Source organism: Epinephelus fuscoguttatus, linkage group LG24, assembly GCF_011397635.1.
Source record: "Epinephelus fuscoguttatus linkage group LG24, E.fuscoguttatus.final_Chr_v1".
In the NCBI taxonomy this organism is placed as follows: Eukaryota; Metazoa; Chordata; class Actinopteri; order Perciformes; family Serranidae; genus Epinephelus; species Epinephelus fuscoguttatus.
Genome location: NC_064775.1, coordinates 2,372,391 through 2,400,000, shown reverse-complemented (window position 1 = coordinate 2,400,000; position 27,610 = coordinate 2,372,391). Strand labels below are relative to the sequence as shown.

The 27,610-nt window shown below is 44.5% G+C and overlaps 1 protein-coding gene across 4 annotated transcripts in view; it reads right to left on the bottom strand.

The window, feature by feature from the left end:
- Nucleotides 1-27,610, bottom strand: part of tmem198b (transmembrane protein 198b) — a 37,439-nt gene that overhangs the window by 7,338 nt on the left and 2,491 nt on the right. Inside the window, exon 1 of one of the 4 annotated variants that reach the window (XM_049570102.1) lies at nt 17,926-18,678. The exons of 1 other annotated variant lie outside the window; for it this stretch is intronic. The gene's annotated coding sequence lies outside the window, so the exon portion shown is untranslated. Of the gene's footprint in view, nt 1-15,222; nt 15,618-17,845; nt 17,900-17,925; nt 18,679-27,610 lie in introns of those variants that run through there. 2 more of the 4 variants (XM_049570106.1, XM_049570105.1) reach the window with 2 other exon arrangements.

Sequence of the window (27,610 nt, the reverse complement as noted above, 5' to 3'; positions counted from 1 at the left end):
TGTGTGTGTGTGTGTGTTTTTCATTTCAGTGTGTACATAGAAAGCCATTTTTTCAATCTAGCGCAGACACAGAAATCTGATATTGTCACTTTGGTGTGGACACAGAAATCCATTTTTTTCATAGTGTAGACACGTACATCTGATATTCTCAGTTAAGTGTGGACATAGAAATCAGATTTTTTTTTTCCAAAATAGCATAGACAGAGAAATCTGAATTTTTAGGACAGTGTGGAGATAGAAATCTGATTTCTTCACTTTAGTGTGGACACTGAAAAAAAATCAGATTTCTGTCTCCACACTGAGGCCTAGTCCACACGAGCACGGGTATTTTTAAAACCGAACTTTTTTGGCCTCCAGTTTTTAAAAAATCTGCGTCCATACGAGCGGTGTAATAAAAATACCTCCATCCACATGACACCATAAATTCCACTATCAAGCAATGTAATGCACATGCCAAAGCAGTAGGTGGCGATGTAACTCCTAACTGTAAGGCCATTGTAGCCAATCAGAAGGCAGTAAAACGGAAACCGGAAAAACAACAAGCAAACAAAAATCAACAATGGCGAATCGAGGCAGGGTGGAATCTCTGTGGACTGACAGTTGTATGATACAGCCACACAAGTGCTGATATGCTGCTAAATAGCAGCAGTATTTTGTTTAGGTCCATCCTCAAATCGTCCCTCGCACACACTGGATCGGGTAATAACACAGCTGTTTTCTGTTTACGTCGCACACTGTGACGTCATACAATGGAGACGAGACAAAATAAGTGCTTTTATCCTGTCCACACAACTGCTGACGCCGGACTTTTCCAAAAAGTTCCGGTTACAAATAACTCCGGTTACAGGGCCCCAAAACTGCGGTTACGTGTGGATGAAAGGCCAAACCGTGAGCAAAGAGTCACGGTTTTATAAATACCCGCGTTGGTGTGGACAGCCCCTAATATGGAAAAAATTCTGAGTAGAGTGGACGCAGAATGTTTTTTCAGTTTAGTGTGGACACAGAAATCTGTTTTTTTTATTATTATTTTAGTGTATGGACACAGAAATCAGATGTTTTTTTATATTAATGTGGACACATAAATCTGATTTTTTTTTCAGAATAGTACAGACAGAGAAATCTGAATTTTTAGGAACAGTGTAGAGACAGAAATCTGATTTCTTCACTTTAGTGTGGACACTGAAAAAAAATAGATTTCTGTCTCCACACTAAAATGAAAAAAATTCTGAGCAGTGTGGACACAGAAATCTATTTTTTTTTCTACATATAACTTACTGGCCATGCAACGGCTGTGACAACGGTCATATTGGACTTTAAGTGTGTTTTTCCACATCACACTTCACTGCCAGGTACAGATCTCTCACTATACAGTGTCAGAGCGCTGCGTTGAAACTACAGAGGGCTGCTGTGATGTGAACGTAGCCTGTGGCAGAGCTCTCTCCAATCCTGGATGAGGGAGAGTCCTTGAATGCACCACTCTGAAAAGTTTTCATCACATTTAATACTTCCATCTTGTTGGAGTCTGAAGAAAAATAAATCTCAGGAAATGTTCGCTATCATCGATCTCAACCTGTTTTAAACTCTGTCACTGAAGCAACTGAGACCACAGGTTGCCTGCACGGTTAGTAACCAATCATAAAACTGTTTTTCCATCAGCTCTGAGTGATTTAAACCTAATGGGCTAAACCATAAAAAAACAGCAGCATGATCCAGAGGATCAGCCACACCGGCAGCAACCCAAACCCCTGTTACCCTGTTAATAAAGTGGCTTTCAAATCTGCAGCAGCGTAAAACCGATTTTGTGTCCGCACACACACAAAAGCACACGCACAGGCACACAGTTTGGCACCCCCCCCCCCCGATGGCGGAAACGGCGGATAATAATAGCTCAGATAACAGCGGGTGTCGGAGCCGGGCGCACGAGGGCAATCAAAGCCTCTTGCTCTCTCTGTGTTTGATCAGGAGGCGTTCAAGGCGAACAAGAAGCGGCGTCCTTCAGCACAAAGCAAACACGTTTCTCTAACGGCTCTTTTCTCAGCAGTTCAGTCTTTCATCAATCCCGCTGTCATTCAGGCTCCTCTCCCTCGGCGGCGAGCTCTGTCTATTCTTACATATCAAATAAATTATCTAATAGATGTGGGGTTCCTTTAGTCCTCATGCTCTCCTCAACAAAGAAACTTTGTGAGCTGATATTGCCTTTCACTCGGAACCTCGAGGATCCTGTTTTCACAGAGCAGTCACCGGGAGAAAATGTTGTCTGTTGAACTGAAACTGTTTTCTAACAGACGTAGTATACAGCTCCTGCACTGTCTCCTTATCTGACCTGCTGCCTCGAGTGTCCTCACACTCTTCGTCTTCTGCCTCAGCCCTTCCTTTCCTTTTGTTTCTCTTCCTGCAGCCTCATCTGTATTCCACTAACGTCCTCTGTCAACAGCTCTGGGTAAATAAAGTTGCCTCGACTCTTCTTAAATGCACCCAGACTTGTTTGGCTTTCTAACGTCCGCCTGTGTACACCTCTCAGGGACCTGCTACATCTCACCTCGTCTTCACCTCGTTTCCTGCTGCCTCTGCTTGCCGTCCTCCTTCACATCCTGTCTAACTGTTCAACACTCGTGTTTCACACTTCACACCAAGAACAAAGGAGTCTCTGCCGAACTCAACTGTGTCTGTGCCAGTGTAGGCATGCTACTAGTCTACGAGCATCCACGAATACATAAACAAAAAACTCTGTCTGGACAGAAGGAGGGCACTTTGGGACTGGACACAGGGAAACAGAGACCAGTGTGGGAGCATGAGACCCTCAGAGAGAAGAGTAATCACAGGGAGTATGAGGATGAGTCATGGACAGTTTGACAATTTGCCGTCAATCGTCGTGCCTAATTACAGTTGGTTAAATGTTAAAAAGTCAGGACAACTTTACTCAAACAAATCTATCAGTATTATATTTGGCGGTATGGCTCTGTTCTGGGGCCTCTCTGGCTTTCCTAGACCTACGCAGAAAGCCTAAGGTGGCGAGAGCTCACCTCCCTGCCCTTCCACTCGCAAACAAGGAAATCCTAAAGGCCAAAATACACCGGCAGCGTCATATGACACGAGTCAAGTGCCGTCCCCAACACATACAAAAAGCGTCGCACTGCGGGGCGTCAACCGGATTTCTATTGCACACTCCAGTCCGCTAGGTGGTGGTACTGGTTGCCAACCACCAATTAGAACAAAAGACAAGGAAGAAGACGGGGCGCAAAAAGAAAACACACAACACAGGACGACCACGACAACTAGACAATGACAGTACGTTGCTACTGCTACTACGGGAGCTGGGAAGTACAAAATAGTGCTTTTTCAAGTGCGGCGATGCTGGAAAAATAGGACAATAGTGTAAAGTGCCCAGGTGCGGCACGTCGACACGCGTCGAGCTGCCGCCGGTGTGGGTTTGTAAATAGAAAATAATGGGGGCAGCTGTTTTGACGCGCGTCGTACAGCGCCAGTGAGTTTTGGCCTTAAGGCAGAGAGAGAGCACACCTCCCTGCCCTTCCATGCGCCTACATGGAAAGCCTAAAGCAAGGTTTATGCATCTGCTTACCTATGACGCAGGGGGCTTTGCGGAGGCGTTGCGACCGACGCAGAGACGCGACGTGCACCTCCAAAAAATTGTAACCACGCATCGAGGCAACACAGACCTAACGCAGACGGCAAGAGATATGATTGGTCCTTCATACTACATAATTTCCGGTATTTCTTAAGGTTTCACTTCCTGCTGCGCTACCACAACACCGCCAAAGTCGCCATTGTGATCGGTTGGTTGAGCCATTCAACGGGCTTACAGATTGTCTGCGCAGTCGCCTCGGTCTTCGTTGTCGTCGTAAGAGCATTTGTTGTTCAATGTCGATCATTTCGAGCTCCAGCAACAGCCTTTCTCTCTCGGTCCCATCTTCACTGTGACTAGAGCAAAGCAAACAATGATTGACGAACGAGCCTAGGCAGGTATATAAAAGAAAACTGCGCCCCTCAGCGCTTTGGCGGGGAATTGCATAGCGACATAGACCAACAGGACACAGAACTATGATAGGCACACAGCAACTGCGTGCACGTTGCGTCGAGTGTACGCAGAAGCATAAAGAAACTTTAAGGCAGGGAGAACAGCAACATCAATGACAAACAGAAATTACGTAAGTCAGACACAGCTTGCAAAAGGAGGAGCTGGGGTGGAGGCAGGTTGCAAAGCAGATTGCAGAGGAAGCAGCAACAGTAGGCAGACCAGAGCAGTTTAAATAGGGCGCCCTGAATGAGATTTGCTGATTGGTTGCATAGAAAAGAATCATGTGATCTATCAGGTCTCGCTTGGTCAAGGGGGAGATGTCTACGGTGGCCGAGAGAGGTCACAACACACGCAAACTCCTGTTTTTTGTTGAATACTGAGGCCATTCGCTCACGACTTGCACAAAAAAATCGACGTCTCTTCTATTTTCGAGCTTAATCGCAAACGCAACGCTTGCAATGTGACTCGGGCGACCATGAAAGGGAGCTTATGTTGGCTTCACAAGAAACATGTACACTGCCGCTTGTTGTCATCGCCACCGCAGAAGGCCCACCTCTTAATTTATCTGGTTGGCATTTCACTCTGACGTACGGACAACTTGTTGCCGGCGCAGGGGCATGACAATTCCAAAAAGCCGCCCCAGATGTGATCGGGTCATGCGGTGAGTTAACTGAAGGTGAAGAGAATTTCAGCGTCTACTGTGAAGACAACAGTAGCGCAAAACAACGAAGTGGTCAGTGCCTCCAATGAACCAAACCAGGCAGCTACAGGGTGAATATGATTTGGTCCAACGACTGCGGGACATGGATGACGAGATGCACTTTCGGTATGTTCGGATGTCTGCCAAATGTTTTAAGGATCTCGCCAACCGGATCTGGGTCTCATTCATAAGACAAAGCGTAGGATCCATGCTATAAATGTACGTACGAACAAAATCCTAAATTAGCATGCGCCAAAAAGTACTGGACGATCCCTACAATCACAAATGTCTTCCACCTCTCCATCACAATGTTCGTAAGCATAGGTCGAAGTTTCTTCCAAGCGTAAAAACTGCATATAAAGTGAACTGATGAGAGAAAGAAGCAGAACTGCAGAGTTGGAGGAGACTAACTCTCTCTGCCTTTCAATCCTTTCCTCTTTCATTTCCTTCCCACGCCTCCTCCCTCCTCCCTCCTCCCCCTCTGGCTGTGTTTGTTCCCTCCATCTCGGGGTGAGCCAGTCCGACTGTGGAGGGTTTCTGGGTCAGAGGTGCTTATGCAACTCCTGTCTGGGGAACTTTGCTCTGATATTCATGAGCTCCCTCATCCCTCCTCAACGCTCCTCTCTCCTCTTTTGTTTCCTTCTCACTCACATCCTACTTCCTCAGCACCTTCTTCTTCTCTTAATCACCTCCTTCTTGTCGCTGACTCAGACGCCACTCCTTCTCTACCTCCACTTGTCACTTTCTTCAGTCGCCACTTTCATTAGTCACTCTCCTTTTTCTCATGGTCTGTGGTTAATACTTCCCTGAAGGTCATAGAGGGGTGGGAGAGGATTTGTTTGCGTCATGTTTGGAGGTTGAAACCGGTCCGACAAGTTTGACGATATGTGAGGAAACAGACAAAAGTGCTAAATTCTTCTGTATCTGACTTTTAACGTCTGACTTCTCTGTGGTCGTGGTTTATTATAGTACAAGTTACAAAGGTAACATTATCTCAAAAAGCATTAAACCCGTTTTTTGAATTAAAAAAAAACCCAGCAGGTGTTTTGCAGAGACATCGCTGCGTCCTCCTGGAACAGTGTCATGAAAAGTAGTTTTCAGTCCCTCCAGGATCTCGTGGCAAAAGAACCTTGAATTTGTTAAAAAAAATCACATAAAAATTGTGTCATTTTTATGTGATTTTTTGCGGGAAACTGCGGCAAATGACAAAAGGAGAAAAAAATGTGATTTACTACTACCTCCAGAAAAATAAGTCATGTGATCACTTGCTATAATAATCTTACTATATAATGATGAAAACTCTGTGTGTGTGTGTGTGTGTGTGTGTGTGTGTGTGTGTGTGTGTGTGTTCCATGTTTTTCTCCTCACTGACTTGGTCAATCCATGTGAAATTTGGCACAGTGGTAGAGGGTCATGGGAGGATGCCAATGAAGCAATATTACATCAATTGGCCAAAGGGGGGCGCTATAGCAACCCATTGAAATGTCAAACTTTGAATGGGCATATCTCATGCCCCGTATGTGGTAGAGACATGAAACTTTGCACAGAGATGCCTCTCCTCATGAGGAACACATTTGCCTCAAGAACCTATAACTTCCGCTTATATAGATTTTCCGCCATTTTGAATTTTTTGAAAAACACTTCAAATGGATCTCTTCCTAGGAAGTTTGAGCGATCTGCATGAAACTGGGTGAACATAATCTAGGGAGCAATATCTAAAGTTCCCTCTTGGCAAAAGTTGGAAAACTTCCTAAAACTGAGCTTCTATAAGGCAATGAATATTGCGGAGGGCGTGGCTCATCACATAAAGGTGTAGAACATCTCAAGGGTTTCACCCATCACCACGCAACTTTGTAGGCATATGACCACACATAATCTGAGGGGACCCCTCCATTATTGACCCCATCAAACAAAATGGGGGCGCTAGAGAGCTCATTTCTTATCTAGGCCTAACCGCCATATGGATTTTTACTAAACTTGGTAGATATGTAGAACAGGACGCCTCAAGGTGACTGGAGAAATTTAACTCTAATTGGCAACTGGGTGGCGCTATAACAACAGAAAAATGCTTCAAAATGGCTAAAATGCGACCGATCAATAAAGCAGTCGTACTATCAGCTTCACAAAAAACTATAGCTGCAAATTTTTTTTAATAGTTCCCTTCTTTATCTAATTAATTTCAAAACATGGACTCCAATAATGTTGCAACAAATCCTGAGTGAATATTGTAGCTCTCAAATCAGACAGTGTGACTGTACAACAACATGTAAGATACATCTTCTGTAAACATAAGATTTTAATACATTCAACACATATTGTCTGCATTTACAAAGTGCATATTCTTATGTCAATACAGAGTGTTTCTCCATACTGCATACGTGTCTGATGACGTTTCAAATGACATCACATGTGCGACGACTTCCGGTCTTTCGTTGAATTTGCGTTAATTTTCTGGAGGGACTGAGTTTTCTTTTCTGTATTTCCTGCCTGGATAGTGCCATGAAATTTACTGGGTTTTTTTTGAGACATGGCTGCACTTTTTGCCGAAATAAGCGCCTGGGTCTTCTAGGAGTCATTACTGTTTCCAGCTGCTTGTTTTTCACCAGGTTGTTGCTGCTTTTCCTGGCGGTGTAGTGGCACAAAATTAGTTGTGTATATCAAGATGGCTGCATTTTCTGCAGGAATAGTGGCGTGAAGAGTGGTTGTTTTTTTGTATAGCTGCGTTCTCTCCTGAGATAGTGTCACGAAAAGCAGTTTTCTTGACCAAGACACTGCTGTTTCAGCGTGGATTGTTCCCCCGGAATCAGGTATTTTAAGCCAAATTGTGAACTTTTCCCTCACCATAATTCAGTGTTTTTTACACCTAAACGTAGCCACACATTAACCACCATGAAACTGGAAAGAAACATGCGACTGGAACACATCCAGGGTTTGCAGAAAGCTACGATGCAACATCTGGTGACTTTGTGGGTACTGGAGCTACCTCAGCTCTCACTCTTTGAGTCGTCCCTGCAGCCTGTGTCTGAGTGACCTGAAATCATCTTCGTCTCATTTATTCTCACAGACTGTGTTTCCATGCGATCAAATTCAGAATGTTGTCTGTAATTGTGCTCCCTCAGCTCCTGCACTGTCTCCTTATCTGACCTGCTACCTCAAGTGTCCTCACACTCTTTGTTACAGTCTAACAAAGTTTCGCCTGCTGCCTCAGCTCTCACGTCCAGCCTCCTTATACCCACTTATACAGACAGATAAATGTCCCATAATGCCACTCACATGCAGACTGATGGCGTCTCTGAGTCGCCTCACTTGACTTGGAAATGCAGGAAAAATAACAAACACAGTCGTCTGTACATCAGCTGTTGTTTCAATATGAGCGAGCGTCTGAATAGAGTCATAACAGGACGGACGGGAAGAGGCTGACACACACACACACACACACACACACACACACACACACACACACGTACTCTTTGTACATTTTCATCCAGACATGTCATATTAATAATCATCTTTTGGTGGAGGATTAGCAGGTCGCTGCTGAGTGACCCCGTGTGTGTGTGTGTGTGTGTGTGTGTGTGTGTGTGTGTGAGCATTAAGCCGTTTTGTACCGCAAATCAGAAACGTGCAGTTTTTATGTTTGCAGACGGATCATCCTCTGCAGGAAAAAAAAGGAGAGATAAAATAAACGACAGAGTTTCTTCTTCTACTGTCTGAATCAGCAACAACAACAACAACAGTCCTCCTCCTCCTCCTCCTCCTCCTCCTCTTCCTCTCGCCCTGCTTCCTGTCTGTTGCCACGACGACGGAGGGATGCTGACAAACCAGCCGGCAGTCGGCCCTGGTCCGGAGCCTGACCAATGGAAGAGCAGCTTAAACTCCCATAGCAACAGCAGGAGAGCCAATCAATGGCCCCGAATGTTCCCTCTGAACGTGTTCGTATACATCAGTGTGTGTGTGTGTGTGTGTGTGTGTGTGTGTGTGTGTGTGTGTGTGTGTGTGTGTGTGTGTGTGTGTGTGTGTGTGTGTTATGAAAGCCGGTTCTGCTCCTATAGAAAGCACCAAATTAAAATGCTCCTGTTTTCATATATATTAATTCCTCTATAAGATGGAAACATCTCTGCCTCTAAGTTGCCAGAACGATGTCTTCAAATTGCTCATTTGTCTCCACACAAACAACAGCTGAGTCTTGAATATATAAAATGCAGAAAAGCGCCTCGGCAGCACTTTAACAACGGGACGACAGAGCAGGACTGCTGCTGAGTGATTACAGTGCAAACAATGCAGGTTTACATTTTTAAGAACAATTGGCGTTGCTACTGTTCTGTGAGAGAGGAAGTACGTTCAACATGTCTGCTGCAAGATAGACACAATGCACTTTGAGAACGATGCTGAATGTGAAATTAAACTTTGTCATTTCCTGTACGATCAGCTGTTCAATAAAAACTTTGACCTTTTGACCTTCATTATTTTATCCTGTGAGACATTTGTGTCAAGTTTTGTCATAATTAGTGTCTGAATTCTTGACTTATGGCCAAAAACATGTTTTGTGAGGTCACACTGACCTTTAACCACCAAATTCCAATCAGTTTGTTCTGCAGTCCAAGTGGGCGTTTGTGCCAAATTTAAAGAAATTCCCTATAGGTGCTTTTGAGATATTATGTCCATGAGAATGAGACACACTGATCTTTGACGTGTAACCACCAAAATCTAATCAGGTCATCACTGAATCCACGTGAACATTTGTGCCAAAATGGAGGAAATTCCCTCAAGGTGGGTTAGATATGATTATATGGACAGTAGGTGTCTTGATTTCCAATAAAGGAGAACAGTTCTCCTGACAATAGGTAGAGTGACAAGAAAAGATGTTTTGCATTTTATTAATTAATTTCTTCTAATCAGTTCATCATTGAGTCAAGTGAACATTTGTGCCAAATTTAAAGAAATTCCCTGTGGGTGCTTTGGAGATATCACGTCCATGGACAATGAGACAGACAAGAACACACTGATCTTTGACCTATAACCACCAAATTCTAATCAGGTCATCACTGAGTCCAAGTGAACGTTTGTGCCAAAATTGAGGAAATTCCCTCAAGGTCGGTTAGATATTCCTGACAATGAGTAGTGCAAGAAGTAAAGATGTTTTGCATTTTATTTATTTATTTATTTTTTGTCACAGTGACCTCTGACCACCAAAATCTAATCAGTTCATCATTGAGTCCAAGTGAACATTTGTGCCAAATTTGAAGGAACTCCCTAAAGGTATTCTTGAGATATCATGTTCACAAAAATGCAACAGACAAGGACACACTGATCTTTGACCTGTAACCACCAAAATCGAAGCAGGTCATCGCTGAGTCCACGTGAACATTTGTGCCAGAATGGAGGAAATACCCTCGAGGTGGGTTACACATGATTATATGGACAGTAGGTGTCTTGATTTCCAATAAAGGAGAACAGTTTTCCTGACAATAGGTAGCGCGACAAGTAAAGATGTAATTCTTGTTATTGTTTTGTTTTGCTTTAGGGTATTTGTTTTTGTCACAGTGACCTTTGACCACCAAAATCTAATCAGTTCATCATTGAGTCCAAGTGAATGTTTGTGCCAAAAATTTGAAGGAACTCCTTGAAGGTATTCTTGAGATATCACATTCACAAGAATGAGATAGATGAGGTCACACTGATCTTTGACTTATATGACCAAAATATAATCAGGTCATTGTTGAGTCCACCGCGTCTTCACGTAATAAAAAGATTTTTGTATCCGTGTCGTCTCTAAACCCTCTCTCTCCCGTCACTGCCTCAGTATCGACAGCCCCCCGAACACAGCGATCGATCTCTGGTTTAAACTCACAGACAAAAAGAACCTGCAGTTTATTGTGTTTCAAACTGTTTGCGGATGAGTCGATACGACCCAGACACACTGACACAGAAGTGCAGCCGTCTCCACTGCTGACATCATCAGTCTGAACTCGACAGCAGCGCCGGCTGGAAGGAGACAAAGTGTTTCCATGAATAAGGAAACAGGTTCCTATTAATAGTCAGAGTGCAGCAGGTCTGAGCTGCATGTTAAAGTCCACCACGCTGCTCAGATCTGAAACAACAATCAGCTCAGAAACATCTTAACAAATATACAGAGACACTGGGTTTGTCCTTGTGAGACAAATTCAACGCTGATGCATTCAGGCGTTTGCAGGAAGCTCTGACATCTGAGACTTGAGAGTCGTGGTTTACAGAAACACAGAGCGCCAACATTTCTCCTGGCGACAGGGTTGAATATTCAGTTTATTGACTAATCTCTGCAGCCGTACTTAAAGGTACTTTCTGCCTCTGTGATCCTGTTTCACAAGATTAAAACAGACTTTTGTGTCTGCTGAACAACACGAGCAGAGGAGGGAGACACGATTCACTTTGCATTCATGCATCCTAACGAGCTGCGTCGCAGACAGAGAGACGTGTGCAGAGGTAAACTGTCAGCACCTCATTTGACTCCACTCTTTGCTCTGCTTCACCCTGCTGCAAGAATCAAACTTTAATCCACTGTCTGTGTGTCTGATGTCATTTCCTGTGTCACCAACACGTCTCTGTGTCTTGATCATTTTCCCAACATGCTCAGGGGTGAAGTCACTGACAGGCTGTGCTGCTGGTGCTGCCACTACACCTGCACACAGAGGACACACAGAGAAGCCGTGCGATACTCAAAGTATCTGCAAACAGTGAAACACCTCCACTGCTCTGCTCTGCCAGGCACACAGCGCCTCCCTGCTCCTGTGCTATCAGCACATATTATAATCAGGTAGGATGCGTATATTTAGTACAAATTTAGCCACTTTCTATGCAGATGAGTATTGCTAGGAAAAAAAGTTTATAAAGATCAGCACTGCAAAACAAAACTACCTCAAAGAGACACAAAACAACCACAAAGAGACACAAAACTATCTCAAAAAGGCACAAAACTACCTCAAAGAGAAACAAAACAACCACAAAGAGACACAAAACTACCTCAAAGAGACACAAAACTACCACAAAGAGACACAAAACAACCATAAAGAGGCACAAAACTACCTCAAAGAGGCACAAAATTACCTCAAAGAGACACAAAACAACCACAAAGAGGCACAAAACAACCTCAAAGAGGCACACAACTACTTCAAAGAGACACAAAACAACCACAAAGAGACACAAAACTATCTCAGAGAGACACAAAACAACCACAAAGAGACACAAAACAACCACAAAGAGAAACAAAACTACCTCAAAGAGACACAAAACAACCACAAAGAGACACAAAACTATCTCAAAAAGGCACAAAACTACCTCAAAGAGAAACAAAACAACCACAAAGAGACACAAAACTACCTCAAAGAGACACAAAACTACCACAAAGAGACACAAAACAACCATAAAGAGGCACAAAACTACCTCAAAGAGGCACAAAACTACCTCAAAGAGACACAAAACAACCTCAAAGAGGCACACAACTACTTCAAAGAGACACAAAACAACCACAAAGAGACACAAAACTATCTCAGAGAGACACAAAACAACCACAAAGAGAAACAAAACTACCTCAAAGAGACACAAAACAACCACAAAGAGACACAAAACTATCTCAAAGAGGCACAAAACTACCTCAAAGAGAAACAAAACAACCACAAAGAGACACAAAACTACCTCAAAGAGACACAAAACTACCACAAAGAGACACAAAACAACCATAAAGAGGCACAAAACTACCTCAAAGAGACACAAAACAACCACAAAGAGACACAAAACAACCACAAAGAGACACAAAACTATCTCAGAGAGACACAAAACAACCACAAAGAGACACAAAACAACCACAAAGAGGCACAAAACTACCTCAAAGAGACACAAAACTACCACAAAGAGACACAAAACTACCTCAAAGAGGCACAAAACAACCACAAAGAGACACAAAACTACTTCAAAGAGACACAAAACTACCTCAAAGAGGCACAAAACAACCACAAAGAGACACAAAACTACTTCAAAGAGACACAAAACTACCTCAAAGAGACACAAACAACCACAAAGAGACACAAAACTATCTCAAAGAGACACAAAACAACCACAAAGAAGCACAAAACTACCTCAAAAAGACACAAAACTACCTCAAAGAGACACAAACAACCACAAAGAAGCACAAAACTACCTCAAAGCGGCACACAACTACTTCAAAGAGACACAAAACAACCACAAAGAGACACAAAACTATCTCAGAGAGACACAAAACAACCACAAAGAGACACAAAACAACCACAAAGAGGCACAAAACTACCTCAAAGAGGCACACAACTACTTCAAAGAGACACAAAACAACCACAAAGAGACACAAAACTATCTCAAAGAGACACAAAACAACCACAAAGAAGCACAAAACTACCTCAAAAAGACACAAAACTACCTCAAAGAGACACAAACAACCACAAAGAAGCACAAAACTACCTCAAAGCGGCACACAACTACTTCAAAGAGACACAAAACAACCACAAAGAGACAGAAAACAACCTCAAAGAGACACAAAACTACTGCAAAGAGACAGAAAATTACATCAAAGAGACACAACAACAAAAGAAGACAGAACCAGCCCACACTCAGTGTGTCATTGTGTATGGAGGGGTGATGGGGCCTCTAACACGTCTGTGCCTGGGGCCCCAGTGTCTCAGTGTGAGGCCCTGGTGTCTCTCCTACAGAGAGCAGCTGATGCTCAGTTCACGGTGCAGTCCGGTGTCTGTAATCTGGGCCATCAGTGTGTAGTGTCTGTGAGAGTGTGTGTTGGTGCACAGACGGCTGTGGAGGTTTCATCACCCTGTGACTCAGCAAATCTGCTCATCATGCATTCGTTTAAAGATTCTGCTCGTCTCTTTTGTTTGGTGATAAAAGCTCCTCTGTGGTGCCCGAGAAACAACACCAGCAGAGAGAACATATTCAGCACAAGCACAACACTCGTCCTCCATGACAGACAGAGACAGAGAGAGAGAGAGAGAGAGAGTGTGTTCACTGTAGCACTAAAGTTTAGCTTCATAACTCTGGTCACAAACACGCTTCCACTTATAAACCACTGAATAAGATTTAAAGACGACACAACTTATCAGGACGCATGTTTCAGCTGTGTGTGTGTGTGTGTGTGTGTGTGTGTGTGTGTGTGTGAGTGACACCCAGCTGTGTTAATCCCTCACACCAGGCCCCCTGGTCCCTGATAGAGGGTCAGACACCGGGCCATGCTCTCTGACTGAAAACACAGTTGCTTTCACCAAGACGTCGCCGTGTTTCCTGCCGGGATAGTGCTACGAAAATAAGTTGCCCTCTAACAAGACATCATTGTGTTTCCTGCCACTATAGTGCCACAAAGAGCGGTTGTGTTTTCTTTTCACCTAGACGCTGCTGTGTGTCCTGCTGGAACACTGACACTAGAAGAATTTTTCTACAAAGACATCACTGTGTTACCTGCCAGTAAAATGGCACATAAAAGTGGTTCCTACCACTGAGCTCTGGATGTTACCTCTGACGTTGCCTCATTGACTGTTTCCCAAAGTTGAGAACTATCTGTGCGACAGGGTTTCAAATCAAAATGTAAAGACACGACTGCAGAATGAGCGACAAAGACTCGTCACACTATAAATACGGAGGATTGCGTAACTGAAACAAAAACTGCAGAGTTAAAAAAAAAAAACCTCCACATACGACCATCTGCAGGGAGCAACAAGTGTCTCATCTGTTGACGCGTCACGCAGCAGATTCCTCCGACATGAAAACGACAACATCGTGACAGCACGTGTGTGTCTATGTGTGTGTGTGTGTCGGTGACGGTGAGTAACAGTGCGACGAGGAGTGATATGACATAACTGACCAGCATGACTGTTCCTGGACCTGCTGCTGAGACAGGATCCAGTTGTGCCAAGAATAAGTTTGAAACAGAACGGCAGGTTCTGAACACGACGTTCCTCAAGTTGATTTTCTGTAACTGCTGATCCTGTTGGCGGTCGCAGGCGGGCTGGAGCCTATAATAAACCTGCAGCTAAATACGACGACTGAAACAACCAACATAACCATGTGACCTCAACAATGTTTAGACTTAAGTATTTAACTTCAAATATTAGGAGTTCAGAGACATTCGGGGAATCTGTTACGCCCCACAAACACACACTGACACTGTCTCCCAAACACACAGTGATGAAATCAGGCCTCGTTTCATCTGATGGAGGGTTTTTTGGTGAGAGCAGAAAGAGGGAGGTGAAGTGAAAGAGGGAGAGAGAAGAGGAAGAAAAAGCGCCAGTGGCCTTCCCACCATGTTGTGTTACGTAACGGCCTCATAATGCATTACTCACTGAGCTGCAGCTCCTCTCCAAACCTCTTTGCAATGGCAAACATTCCCATGACTCAAAACAAGGACAAATACAAACATCCCCATGTTCGGAATATTTCTGTGCAGGCAGGAAAAAACATCACATTCATAAAATCGTACCGACTGTTCCTCTACAGCTCCTTCCTCCTGACATGATGCGGGGCCGCAACTAACGAGTACATCCCTATACACTGATCAATCTCACAGCTTGTCCTCCATCAGTGGTTCAATCTATAAAAACTTCCATCAATCCATTTTCATCCACTTTTCCGGGGCCGGGTCAGACGTCCCTCTCCTCAGCAACACTTTCCAGCTCCTCCTGGAGGACCCCAAGCTGATCCCAGACCAGATGAGATATATAATCCCTCCAGTGTGTTCTGGGTCTGCCCCGGGGCCTCCTACCAGTGGGATGTGCCCAGAACACCTCTAACAGGAGGCGCCCAGGAGGATCCTGATCAGATGCCCGAACCACCTCAACTGACCCCTTTCGAAGCGAATGAGCAGCGGCTCTACTCTGAGCTCCCTCCGGATGTCTGACTCCTCCCCCTATCTCTAAGGCTGAGCCCAGAAACGGACCAGTAAATCAAAAGCTTTGCCTTCTGGCTCAGCTCCATCCTCACCACGGCACCTCAGAACCAAACCGCCGATCCATCTCATGCTCCGTTCTACCCTCATTGTGAACAAGACCTCCTCCGAATCGTCACCTTAACGTGGTCGAGGGGTTTGCGTGTCCCTTTGATCCCGGGAGCTGTGTTGTCCAGGGCTAACAGCCCCTGGTAGGGTCTCCCAAGGCACAGTGGTCCCAGAGTAGGGGCCAGACTAAGGACCAATCCCAATACCTCCTCTTGTCCACTACCCCTAGCCATTGACCCTACCCCTAGCCATTGCCCACTACCCCTTAACCCTTGGCTCTACCCCTAGCCATTGGCCCTACCCCTAGCCATTGACCCTACCCCTAGCCATTGACCCTACCCCTTAACCCTTGGCTCTACCCCTAGCCATTGACCCTACCCCTAGCCATTGACCCTACCCCTTAACCCTTGGCTCTACCCCTAGCCATTGACCCTACCCCTAGCCATTGACCCTACCCCTTAACAGTTGGCCCTACCCCTAGCCATTGACCCTACCCCTAGCCATTGACCCTACCCCTTAACCCTTGGCTCTACCCCTAGCCATTGACCCTACCCCTAGCCATTGACCCTACCCCTTAACAGTTGGCCCTACCCCTAGCCATTGACCCTACCCCTAGCCATTGACCCTACCCCTTAACCCTTGGCCCTACCCCTAGCCATTGACCCTACCCCTAGCCATTGACCCTACCCCTTAACCCTTGGCTCTACCCCTAGCCCTTGGCCCTAACCCTAAGAGCGATTCAAGAAGACGAAACAGCATATTCAGACTTTGAAGACCACCGAGGCCCCACCATGGAGCCAGACCTGAGGAGGGAACTCGCCAGCAAGTGTCTGGTGGCCAGACATTGGGCCATGGGGCCGGGGTGGCGGGCAAGGGTGTCGCCAACTGGCTCTAGGGCTCTGGGGGGTGAGGGTCTTGAGAAACTTGATTCACAGTATTCGAATCCTGAATATCAGCAGCTTGTTCTATCTATCATGGGAACATTCTTTACACGTTTTATACGCATTAAAGTTTGGTTGTCATCGTCACCAAAATGAAAGCAAAGACCTGTAAATTACCACTAGCACATGAAATAAACATGTATCAATTAGAGTATTCTTTAAACTAGACAGAAATCTGTTTGACTGAGAATCAGTCATCTGGACAACAGACCGCTAATATTGTCACTGGTGCTGAAGTTATAGTCAATTAATCAATTAGTTAACTGTCAGAAAACAAAGTGGCATCTGTTGTCTATTGATTATCAATTGAAAAACATAAAATATTCTCTTGTTTCGCCCTCTAAATTCGCCTCTTTTCTTCATTGTATGTGATAATAAACATAATATTTGGGGGTTTTGGACATGTGAAGACGTTACGCTCTGATTCTGGCAAACTGTGATGAGCTTTTATCACCATTTATCAGCAGGAACTACTTGCTGCAGCTTTGAATTGTGAATGACTAATGTTAAATATTTTGTTGAGTTACAATATGCATCAGGGTTGTGGTTATCCGCCAGAAGCTTCATAAACTGACTTTTTATCCAGTTTACACCACCTTGTTTGGTCGTTTTTAACTCTATGTTTTAACCAGATGAAGGATTTTAGTCATCAGACGTCTGGATCTTAAGTTATCAGAGAACAAGCAGAGCAAACTTTTTCACTGATTTTTAACATTCAACTGCTTTATTCAGTGTTTTTACCGGTTTTAACCACACAATCCATTTGTTTTACAGAAGAAGAGACCTCTGTGGATAATTCGGCTCACTGTAAAGACCTCCTGAACATCTGGATTTTAAGTTATCAGAGAAACAAGCAGAGCAACAACAGCTGCAGCTCAGCTCCAGCCCCTGCTGTGCCAAACTGCTTTATTCAGTGTTTCTACTGGTTTAAATCATCAGGTCCGTTTGTTTTCCAGAAGAATAGACCTCTGTGGATAATTCGGCTCCTGGTAAAAACCTCCTGAACAATGAACCATGAAGGAATCTCCACCAGGACAAAAGACATGGGACCCTGAGCAGCAAACACATCATACATTGTAAGTTAAAAACACATTAAAACCTGTCTTAAAATCATTAATTTGGACGAATGAACTTTGTAAAATAACTGATGTTCCACTATGCTGACTTACTGCTCAGCCCATCTTAAAGATTCAGCAACAAGCGCACAGTCTGATCTGAAGTCATATCTGCTCCTCTCTCCTTCACTGACCTGAGAAATCTGCCCATTCAACCGAGGCTGCAGCATGTCCTCATCCGACAACTTCCTCTCCGCTGTGTCTGAACGCCGGCAGTTGGATGAGAGAATGAGCCGGAGCGCACGGTGCAGACAGACCTCTCTCTGTCTCTCAGTGTTGTTCACGAGCCATCCAAGGTAACAGGCTGGTGGGTGAGCTGCCAACAACAGGCCTGTTCATGACGAGATCAGAACGAGGTGCCAGCGTCCCGCCGCTCGCAGCGGAAGACCGAGTGTGTCACCGGTTTACATGTCAGCTTCCGGGAAGTGAGAGGCTGTTGTCGTCAATCGTCCTGCCGATAACCTGGCACGCCAGCCTGCCGTCCCTCTGCACATGTCAATCAATACGGGCCGGGGATGAGGGGGAAACGTGACCGTGTGCAGGGCAGCATGAGGCCGGTGGCAGCAGGATCATTGCATGTTCGTATGTGTGTCATCACGTGTCTCGGTCAGACAGACACATGGACACGGTGAGGACATGACAACAGCAGCAGCAGCATGACACCGCTGGAGAGGTGGTGGAGGAACACTGATCTCTGAAGGAGGTGAACTCAAATCTTACTCTCACCTCACTGCAGTTTGTGCAGCTTACCTTGCGTCTAGAGCTGAGGAGGCAGAAGTCTGGAGCCGCTCTGTTCTTAGCCCCTCCCACCAGACGACCACATACACGTGCTGCATACAGTTACAGAGTGTTCCACATATATTGATTTATTTGATTCGACTTTATTGTGGAGCTCTCTCTGTCTATCAGAACGCAAATGAGACAAAAATTAGCGAGCTAACGACCCCACGGTCCCTCCGCCTCACTCCCCGCCACTGTGGACTGTTTCCCTGGGAGGAGACGGACGGTCAGTCGGCATCTGTCGCAGCTCAAATTCAGCCAGCACAAACCCCCCTGCACAAGATGTCACAGCAGGCTGGTAGGCGGCAGCAGCTGTGTAACAGCAGCAACAGAAAGTTTGCTGAACCTGCGGGAGGTGGTCTGCAGCGGTGGGGAGTGAGGCGGAGAACACTATGATCTGAGGCTCTTTTTATTTTTTAAATTATGTTACAGAATTATTAGAATTTTTAAACACTCTTTCCAGGTCTTTTCTTTGATTGTTTTTAACTTTTTTAGCTAATTTTCTTGTTTTTAATTTTCTCTTTTTACTGATTTTTTAATGTCTAATTTTTTGGCTCATTCCTTCTTTTGTCATGTTTTAGCCAATTTGCTCAGGTGTCAAAGGATTAACTAAATAAGTATTTTATTTTATGTGATTTGATTTTCTGTTATTTTATTTTCCATTATTTTATTCTATTTTATGTTATTTTATTTCATTTTATTTGATTTTCTGTTACTTCATTTCTTTTGTTAATTTATTTATCTTCTGTCATTGTATTTCATTTAATTTTTCTTAATTTACTACATTTTGCCACCAAATTTCTCCATGTTTCAGTTCTGCAGCATCACTGCTAGATGCCATTAAATTCTATAGACCTTACACATGTCAGAAATCATTAATAAAGCTAATTATCTAACTGCTCAGAGCCTTCAGAGAGCAGTATAAGAGCATTATGTAATCTTGTTTTTGCTGCATTTTCAAAATGTTTATCTTCCCCATAGAAACAGAGAGATTTTGGATCTTCCTTCAAATCTTCATCTCACTTTGGGCCTAAATCGAAAGACGGAACAGGTCATGACGTCTGCTCAGGGCAGATTATCAGCACCAAGAACTGAACAAAAGCTCTGTGTCAGAACATCTCTGCTGAGATCAGTCAAATGAAACCAAACCATCAGAGAAATTATTAGTTCTCCAAAAAAAAAGGCAGCACTTCAGTGGAAGAAGGTGACTCACATGACTTCGTAACAGAACAAAAACAACATTACGTGACTCGATCGTTTGCGCAGTGGTTGATGGCTCTCACCCACAAACACCCGCGCCACTCCGAGGGATGAGGCACGACCGGCGGCCGCCGAGAGGCCGAGGCGTTCTCACACCTCCTCAGACACTCAGTGAGCAGGTTACGTAAGGCGGAGAGTGAATCTGCTGCTCCAGTTAGGAAAACCACGTGTGGCTGCTGGCTGTCATTTCCTCTGATTGGACAGAATGTGGAGAATCTGCTGATGGGGGAGCAGTGAGGAGGAGGAGGAGGAGGAGGAGGAGGAGGAAGACACTGAGGTCTTTGTCCATGTTAGACTGTGTTTTCACCTCAACAGTCTGCTGAGAGGGCGGCATCGAACACGCGCCTCCAGACAAACTATTTTAGTCTATAAAAAAATCAATAATCCCAAGATCCCTCAGAGTGCGACCAACAGTCCAAAACCCAAAAATAATCTGTTTAAAATTATGTAAAACAGAAAATCCTCACGACTGAGCAGCTGGAAGTGTGTTTCACATCTTTGCTTCATAAATGACTTAAATTTCAACTGATTTTGATAAATAATGATAATAATATCTATGTTTGACTAAATTTGTTAAAAAGTGGAAGTTTTCTTTCAGCTGTTCTTCAGATATCGTGTTCACAAGACAAAAAAAACCCCCACTAACATTGGTGCCTAAAAAGCAGCTGGAAAAACAGCCACTGGTCACAACAAAAATACCCACATTTGCTGCAGAAACAGCTGCTGGGTAAAAACAGCTACAAGTCGCTACAAAAACCATCAGCATTTAGTGCGTAAAAATCACCTGGATAAACAGCTACTAGTTGCTACAAACACCCTCGTTTGGTGCCTAAAAAGCAGCTGGAAAAACAGCCACTAGCTGTTACAAAAAAAAAAACACCCACGTTTGACAACTAAAAAGAAACTGGAAAACCTGCCATGACTCGCTACAAAACATCCACTGGTTACTACAAACACCCACTTTTAGTGCCTAAAAAGACAATGGAAATGCAGCCACAAGTTGCTACATAACACCCACGTCTGGTGCCTAAAAAGATGCTGGAAAACAGCTACTAGTTGCTACAAAATATACCCACATTTAGTGCCTAAAAAGCAGCTTGAAAATCAGCCACAAGTTGCTACAAAAAGCAGCCACGTTTGGTGCTTAAAAATCCCCTGGAAAAACACCCACTGGTCGCTACAAAACACCTACCTTTAGTGCCTAAAAAGCAGCTGGAAAATCAGCCACAAGTTGCTACAAAAAGCAGTCACGTTTGATACCTAAACAGCTGCTGGAAAAACACCCACTGGTCGCTACAAAACACCCACATTGGTGCCTAAAAAGCAGCTGGAAAAACAGCCACTGGTCACAACAAAAACACCCACATTTGCTGCAGAAACAGCTGCTGGGTAAAAACAGCTACAAGTCGCTACAAAAACCATCAGCATTTAGTGTGTAAAAATCACCTGGATAAACAGCCACTGGTTACTACAGACACCCACATTTACGGCCTAAAAAGACACTGGATAAACAGCTACTAGTTGCTACAAACACCCTCGTTTGGTGCCTAAAAAGCAGCTGGAAAAACAGCCACTAGCTGTTACCAAAAAAAAAAAACACCCACGTTTGACAACTAAAAAGAAACTGGAAAACCTGCCATGACTCGCTACAAAACATCCACATTTAGTGCATAAAAATCAGCTGGAAAAACTGCCACTGGTTACCACAAACACCCATTTTTAGTGCCTAAAAAGACAATGGAAATGCAGCCACAAGTTGCTACAAAACACCCACGTCTGGTGCCTAAAAAGCAGCTGGAAAATCAGCCACAAGTTGCTACAAAAAGCAGTCACGTTTGATACCTAAACAGCTGCTGGAAAAACACCCACTGGTCGCTACAAAACACCCACATTGGTGCCTAAAAAGCAGCTGGAAAATCAGCCACAAGTTGCTACAAAACACCCACGTTTGATACCTAAAATGCAGCTGGAAAATCAGCCACAAGTTGCTACAAAACACCCACGTTTGATACCTAAAATGCAGCTGGAAAAACAGCCACTGGTTACTACAAACACCCTTGTTTAGTGCCTAAAAAGACAATAGAAATGCAGCCACAAGTTGCTACAAAACACCCACGTCTGGTGCCTAAAAAGACGCTGGAAAACAGCTACTAGTCGCTACAAAATTTACCCACATTTAGTGCCTAAAAAGCAGCTGGAAAATCAGCCACAAGTTGCTACAAAAAGCAGTCACGTTTGATACCTAAACAGCTGCTGGAAAAACACCCACATTGGTGAAGTTTATTCGAACCATGCGGTAGAAATGAAACATTGGTCTTTAGAATGGGTCGAAGTTACAAACCACTGTATCCCACATTTCCCATGATGCACTGTGGCACAGCTTTCATTTCGGACTTCATATTTCAGACTTTAGAAACCTCCCTTCAGAACTGCAGAAGAAGTTAAACAACTGTTTCACAGCAGCTCTGTCGTTCTAAACTTCTCAACTCGCTGGAAAATATCTTCTTAATAAACTTAAGGAATTCTGAAAAATATTAAACATCTAAATCCATTTGTTTTTTTTCTCTTCAACACTTTACTCATTTGCCAAATATTCTGTCTTAACAAGGATGAAGGATAAAAGGCGCTTTAATCGTCCTCACGCTGATCACTTGTTAACAGTCTCAGCTCCCATCGATAATCCCTGTTTGTATCTGTGTGGTCTGCTCGCCACAGACACACACACACACACACACACACATAATGAGATTCGACCGACTGTTGTGCGGCCGGAGTCGAGATCAGGATTAACATGAGCCTCTACAAACACATAGGACCATCACTAACATCATCCTCATCATCATTCCTCATCTGCAGGTCCCTCTCAGGTGTCTCCAGACCTGCAGCAGCATGTCCGAATGCATTCTTACATAACGCCAGCCTCCACAATGACGGCTCCCCTCTTTCACACCGTCTTAATCCTGCTGCTCTGTATGACTGAACAGCCCCCAACCAGCTCGCTGTTTTCCCCGGCTGCCGGCGCCCTGAGGGAGCCGCTCAGGAATATCAATGATGTTTGTTCCAGTGGAGGAGAAACTAAACGCAGGGTTGGAGCTGCGATGGAGGATCAACACAGAAAATCACCTCAGCACTTCTATATTTGAGGTGTGATGTCAGGAAATGTGTCAAGTTTACACCAAAGGTTCAAGACAGGAAGAAAGACAGCGCCTGTGAACGAGAATGCTGCTCATTTTTAACACTTTCAGGTCTTCAGGACTGAACTGTCAAGAATAGTGTTTTCAAATGGCTATTTCATTTCCAGTTCTGCCCTTCCTATGAGCAGACACGACCTCAGAGATTAATTTTGGCCAATTTAAAGCCCCAGTCGGGTGGAGGATGGGACACATGTCTCCCTTTCCATCTGTCGCAGCCTCATTCTGTGATTTAGTCGAACAAACAGCTCTTTTCCCCGCAGCAGAACGCTGGTCTGCAAACAATGTACATCAAACTAACTTCTTTTTCAGTGTGGAAAGACATGTTTTGGTTCCAGGTGCAAAAAAAAAGTGTTGTTGGTGAAAACCAACTGGCAGAAACAATGTTGGCCCTGTGTGTTTCTGCAAACCATCGATACTTTATATTTGCACATTATAATGTTAGAGTGAAAATTTCTGTTTCAACATTGTGGTGGAATGTGGGGGGGGTTTTAGGCACAAAAGTCATTTGGTTATTGTCAGGTAAAGATCATGTTTTGGCTTAAAATACTCAGTTTTGGGGGCACAATCCCAGCAGGAAAAGCAGTGATGTCTCTGTTATCCCCAGTAGAAAAATGATTAGGCCCTATGAAGCAACCATGATTAGTGCCTAAAAAGCAGCTGGAAACACAGTGATAGGTCATCAAAATCACCCACATTTGGTGCCTCAAATGCCGCTAGAAAAACAGTGCGTTGTCACTAGAAACACCTCCATTTGATGCCTAAAAAGCAGCTGGAAAAACAGCCACTAGTCGCTGGAAAAACACCCACATTAGGTGCCTATAAAGCAGCTGGAAAAACAGCCACTGGTCACTATAAAACACCCACATTTGATGCCTAAAAAAGCTGGAAAAACAGCCATAAGTTACTTCAAAAATCCACATTTGGTGCCCCAAAAAACGCTGGAAAAACAGCCACGATTTGCTAAAAAAACACCCACATTTAGTGCCTAAAATGCAGCCGGAAAAAAAGGCTGTAAGTTACGACAAAACACCCACATTTGGTGCCCCAAAAATCCGCTGGAAAAACAGCCACTGGTCGCTACAAAACACCCACATTTGGTGCCTAAAAATCCCCTGGAAAAACAGCCACTAGTTGTTACAAAACACCCACATTTGGTGCCAAAAAAGCAGCTGGAAAAACAGCCACTGGTCGCTACAAAACACCCACAGTTGGTGCCTAAAAAGCAGCTGGAAAAACAGCCACTGGTCGCTACAAAACACCCACAGTTGGTGCCTAAAAAAAGCTGTAAAAACAGCCATAAGTTACTTCAAAAATCCACATTTGGTGCCCCCAAAAAACGCTGGAAAAACAGCCACTAGTTGCTACAAAACACCCCATTTGGTGCCTAAAAAGCTGCTGTGAAAAAACAAAACACCTACAATTGGTGCCTAAAAAGAAGCTGGAAACAGCCACAAGTTGCAAAAAAAACAACAACAACAGCTAATTTGGTGCTTAGAAAGCAGCTGGAAAAACAACCACCAGTCGCTACAAAACATCCATGTTTGTTCTCAAAAGAAGCTGCTGGAAAATCATTAATGCTGCTACAAAACACCCACATTTGGTGCCCCAAAATGCGCAGTCATTGTTTGATGGTTCAAGGCTGTGAAATGTGAGAACTTTCTACTTCTCATGGTCTCTCATGGTAGTTGAGTTTTGTAGCATCAGTCGGACAAAAAATGACATCTGAAGACGTTACCGTACGACGCTGTCGTCCAAAATAAAAAAATTGGAGAGGAAATTTAAGTAATAGAAAATGATAAGAGACTCCTCCAATAAGAAGTCAGAGTCCTCAGAGACACTGTTTGCCTGTCTGTGTGGTGACTTTCACAACATTTCTGGATTCAGGCTCTCAGCTCCGACAGTTTGAAAGGACACGAGAAGAAGAACCCAAACCCAGCCAGAAGATGATGAAAACACACCGACACAACAAAGACAAGACGCCGCCAACAGCCAGTCTGTAACAACAACCTCAAACCCATCAGCCGTCACCACCACTTCATTATTATACACACTGTGGATGAATTATTTATTTGATTCACATTATGTGTCAGAAACAAACATGTTTTCCTGATTTACGGCTCCTGAGGAACCCAAATGAAACCGATCAAACAACACGTGCAGGAACGACCCATGATCCTCTCTGCTCGCCCTTAAATGCCACGTCCAATAACAGCACGGCCCCAGTGATCACGCAGCAGGAGGGTCGAACCAATTATTTCCAGCTTCAGTGCTTCAGAGAATAATGAGCAGCAGGAGTTTGTGCGCTGCGACCTTTGTGTTGCACTCCACAGAAGATGTTTATAACCTCTGCGCTCTCGGAGGTCGTAAAGGTGAGGACGGTTTTATTATCTTAACTCGACTGGTGCTTTTATTTGCAGCAGCGGATATAAAGCAGAACCATCGAGCTGTCCCTGAACCTCACACTACAGTGAGCAACAGTTTTCACTCTCTGTGTCTCTCTGCACCTGTCGGCTCCCACAACAAGCTCTGGTGCTGTGAACATCTGGCCCTCAGCAGCCTGCAGGTCTCCGCTCACCGCCTGACACTGTGCACTAATTAACCCACGCCGCTGCTCCTATCATCACTGCTGGACCCTGAACGCCTCGCAGGAAACTCTGACACGCTTCCTGCAGATTCTCAGACATGGAAAATGAAACTGTATGTTTCTACAAACCATGAACACCTCACACCTGTGTTTCATATGTATCCTATCAACTTATCTGAAGAGACGCAGTGTATGAGCTGACTGTCCTCTGGAGGAGGAGGAGGAGGAGGGGATGGTGGATGGCGAGAAGCCTGCCAAGCTGCAGAGCACTGATAAAGACCGACAATCAGCAAAACAGTGTTTCCAGCTGCTTTTAAACGCACCGTCTGTAGCACTTTTCCCTGCTGGGAAAGTGCCATGAAAAGCAGTGGTTATTTACCAAGACATCACCGTGTTTCCTGCGGGGATAGTGCCACAAAATGGCACCTGATTTTTACCAACACGTCTCTGCATTTCTTGCGGAGGGAAAGGCACCAAAAGTGGCTGCATTTACCGAGACGTCGCCGCATTTCTTGCGGAGGGAAAGGCACCAAAAGTGGCTGCATTTACCGAGACGTCGCCGCATTTCTTGCGGAGGTAAAGGCACCAAAAGTGGCTGCATTTACCGAGACGTCACCGCATTTCTTGCGGAGGTAAAGGCAGATTGCTGAGTTTCCTGCCAAAATAAAGGCATAAAAAGGGGGTTGTTTTTTACTGAGATGTCACTGCATTTCCAGTGGGGATAGTGCCACAAAAACAGAGTGTTTTAAGCCAAAACATGATCTTTTCCGAACAGTTACCAAGTGTTTTCGTGCCGAAACACAGCCACATGTTCACCACAGCCTTGTTGAAACAAGTATCGACATATTTGCAGCATAAAAATGTACAAATGTTACGTATCTGTGGTTTGCAGAAACGTACAGTGTCAACATTTCACTGGCGACTGTGTTGAGTGAGAATTAATATTCTTAATATTCTTCCTGTTTGTGTCCAGGACGACTCTTTGACAACAGATTTGAGGAACATCCTGAGGCACAAAGTGTGTGTGTGGACCTACAGCCTGGATGTCTCTGACACCTCCAGTGAAGCTGCAGCAGCAGCCGGAGAATAAACACTTCCTTCCTCACACCACATTCAGATAGACAGGAGGGGGGGGGCATGCAGAACCACGCCGGAGATGTTGACCCACTGGCGGATCCAAAGCGACGTGTTGTGGCATTTCCATTCCCCCGGCGGGCTGTGGCGTGCGAGCCGTGCCGCCTGACTGCGCTGATAAGACGGCGGCCTGACGCACAGTGAATACACAAAGAGCCGGCTGAAGGTCTGCAGGGTTTTTATCAGGCAGCAGAACATCCTGTCACTGCTCTATCACTTCAAGCTCAGCACACGTCAGGAGCTATTTCTGAGACGGAATGCTCCTACATTTCCCAGGATGCCTTTCAGTGGCCTCCAGGGAGCAGGAAGCTACGACAGACGGAGTTTTAAAATTCAGTTCTTGTCTGGTGGGTGTGTCCATAGTCAGGGTCCAAATGAAAAGACACATCTGCATTATGGGAAACGTAGGATCCAGTCCTGTAGTAAAATTGAGTCCCAGTTTAAAGGGACAGTTCAGATTTTTTTTAAGTCCGTAGTCAGTGTGTTAGTGACAGCAGATGAAGGTCGACACGCCCCCAGTTTGGAGAAGCAGGCATGAGTACCGACACAGAAGCTGAGCAATGCATTGCTGTGGATGGGGGCCAGCAGCAAAACGCATTTTAGCCACCGAAAAAAACTACTTCACCTCTTTACCTTGACGTCAGACAACATTTCCAACGAGGAACCGAACTGAAAGTGAATCTATCTTTGCTCTCGTCAAAGCCAGACTCCATTGACAAAAGTACCAATTTAAGCTCTCTGAACACAGGAGCTGCTGGTCTACCGCTGCTTTGATTAGTTAGCTTGTTTGTGTTATTGTGTGACTTTTGGGGTTTTAAAGGATCGTTTCAGATTCGCCAAAGTCACACAATAACACAAACAAGCTAA